This window comes from Oratosquilla oratoria, chromosome 44 (genome assembly GCF_046742065.1).
Source record: "Oratosquilla oratoria isolate Oo_2021 chromosome 44, ASM4674206v1, whole genome shotgun sequence".
NCBI classification, from domain to species: Eukaryota; Metazoa; Arthropoda; class Malacostraca; order Stomatopoda; family Squillidae; genus Oratosquilla; species Oratosquilla oratoria.
The window spans coordinates 1,795,096-1,798,213 of NC_134820.1; positions in this window are offsets into that span (position 1 = coordinate 1,795,096).

Sequence of the window (3,118 nt, forward strand, 5' to 3'; positions counted from 1 at the left end):
GCCCTCTTTCTTTTCGCCATTTTCAGACTCCTTAACCTCATAAATTAATTGCCAAACCACACTACACCGTGGCCACATCAGGATTGCAGCCCAATGTATGAGATGTGAATCATGCAATCACACGTTCCGTTCAGAACGTTGGTCCTGTGCAGTTCCTGTCTACGGCTGCCGAGTTCCGACGTTGACCTTGGCCTGGGTACTCCCACATAATTTAATTGTACGGCATCATTGTATACCTAGGATTATTTATTTATTTGTTTATTCATTTATTTTTGTCACACCCCAAGAAAGGAGGACAAATGCACGTCCGGCGTGAGGTTGCGCCGGATGGAGGACAAAGTGCTCAAAAGGAGGACTGTCCGGCCTAAAGGAGGACGTCTGGCCACCCTACGTCAGAATCCCACCAGAAAATCCAACAGTTGGCCGAATCTGTACTTCATCTATGTGGTGTGAGCGTGAGTGTATATGGCGCGGACGGGGACGGACGGCTGGGCACCCCCTCCCCCTCCTTCGGGGGGGAGGGGTGTCAAAGGGCACGAGCGCTGGTATCCCCCTTCCCAAAAGCGGGGGGAGTGCCCTCGCGTCGGCGTGGGTGCCCCAGTGCCTGGGAAGGACCGCGCGGTGGGTGGTGGGGTGAATGTGGAGTGTAAGGGAAGTATACACGAAGGAGGATCGGTTAGGCTAGTATTAATGGTTAGCAGGTAGGGAATTAGGCTAGATTTAGAACTAGGCGCAGTGGAGTGTGTGTTACAAAGGAAGGCAAGGACCCACCCAGGAGCAACCGAAGAAACCGTCGTCATCGACGCACAAGTAAGTACTTTTGATCACAATCTACCAAGAGAAATACATTCTTCTGCTGCATTGTCTTCACTTTGGCAAATGTTTCCCTCATCATCTGATCCTTGTCAATAGATGAAGTGATGTACTGCAGCTTGCGTTTGCTTGGCAGCACCAAAAAGTCTCTGAGCAGCTTCATAACTACACTAGGGGTATGATTCAAGAGCAAAACAATAATCATTCATGGAAAACTGTTTCTGTGATAAAAGTTCCAACTGACGTGTATAATAGTTAGTCCTTGGCCATACCATATGCCCAGGGCCAGCCTACCCCTGAAGCAGTTGGCGTTAACCTCTTGTACCGGTAGGTCGTGGCTGGTTTGGAGAAATAAACATTGAATATCTTTGCCAGTACTGTGTTTCACTTATGCACGCAGTTTCTCTCACCACCACATATTTCAATCATAACCCTAATTGTACAGCTATCAATTCACTAAATTAACTGAGGTCGTAACTACAGGTGTAAAATAGCTTATTTACTCAAAAAAATGGCGTCGGGATTTATTCCCGACAAATTGTTTGCTTTATTATAATCATAATGTTTTCTTTGTAAAGTTCATGCTTTGTGATTTTACATGAGAACGTGAACGAAAATTTGTTTGTAAACAAACTTATTGCCACATTGTTATGGTGTACGGTGGAGTGACTCATATGTCAGACCTGTTCATTCATCTAGTGAATCATAGGTACGGGCACAACATTTTCTAAAAAATTTAACCCTTAACTTATTGTTGGCATATGAAAGACAACTTTATTAGAAACAAATTTTTTTTCAATTTTTTTTTAAATAACTTGAAAAATAAGGGAGATACGATTATTTAAATTATTTTTTTAGCCCGCATTATTGGCTAGGGCTTTCCCATAACAAAATGTTAGAATTAAGGGTGGTAATTTGTAAAGATTCCGGTAAAGAAATATACATTAACGCTAAACCACTGGTCCAATTTTTATTGAAATTCGGTAAACTTGGGTTTTAAGTAGCTAGGTCAATATGGAAATGGAATTCCTGATATTTGAGCTGAAGTTCTCATGGGATGCAAAAAGTCGCTATGAGTATAATACAATTTGAATTATCAATCTAGCTGTCCTAGTTCTCGAGATATTGCATTTTGAATGGAATTAAATCGGGCCTATTTTGTCCGAGGAAATCGGGGGCCGAAACGTGCGGTCTGACTAATCGACGATCAAACGTAAACAATGACGGTTTTTACTGCCCGGGCACAATTTTTATATATAGTAAATTAGGCATTATGGTTGCATTATTTTGATTCTATTTTCTGTGAAGATGGTTGTGATTTCCATGTAATTTTGATCAGTAGAATTAATGTTTTTAATCCTCTGGCAAAAATTACACCACCACCAGCTTACGAAATACCGTCAAATTACATGAAAAATCAACACATTTTAAAGAAAAATAGTTTGAATAATTCAATCTATATGCAAGCTATTACCACTAATAACCCAATAGTAACAAACTTAATAGTGTGAGTTTGATCCATACCAACCCAGGTGGTGGGGGGGGGGGGGAATCATAGCTAGCGGGCAGGAAGAATCGTAGCTGGTGGCCGTTAATATTACGGAGGAATGAAAACGTAACTTCTCTCTTGATCAAAATTACATGAAAATCACACGATTTTAAATGGAAATATTTCCAAATAATTCAACTATAAGATTCTATTACACTTAATAACATAATTAGTAAGAAAACTTATATAGAGTGAAGTTTGGTCCATACCACCAGTGATAGATAAGATGGCGGGATGGATGTTGATGTTGTTATCCGATATTCCGACCCGATAGAAAAAAAAAAACTAATTAAAACCACCGATTTTCTCAGCTCTACCGTAAAACGCTGCCTTTATTTTGGTTTTCTAGAATATATCCGCAATACTAGTAGTCTTTGGTTAATTATGGTCAGTTGCTCCGGCTGACGATATAAATTTGGTAAGCTCATTTTTTACGGTTGAAACATATACCAATTTTCGATCTACTGCTGAATGAAGGACGCCAATGTTTATCTTTTGTTTTTATTGACCGACATGTAACTGATGATGTGAATGTTTGAAATTTACTACGAGCGTAGGTAAATACACTCACACAAAATTTTTATTAATTAAATTTCCCGCGGTATGTAAATTTTGGCACCCGTTTGAATTGGCTGTGCGAATAATATGACGCGCTATTGTGCTCGTCATCGACGGTGGCGGCCTCTTGGTGGTGTTTGACTTACCTATTTTAAGGATCAACAAATCACATGTGCATTGTCAAAAAACAATTGTCGA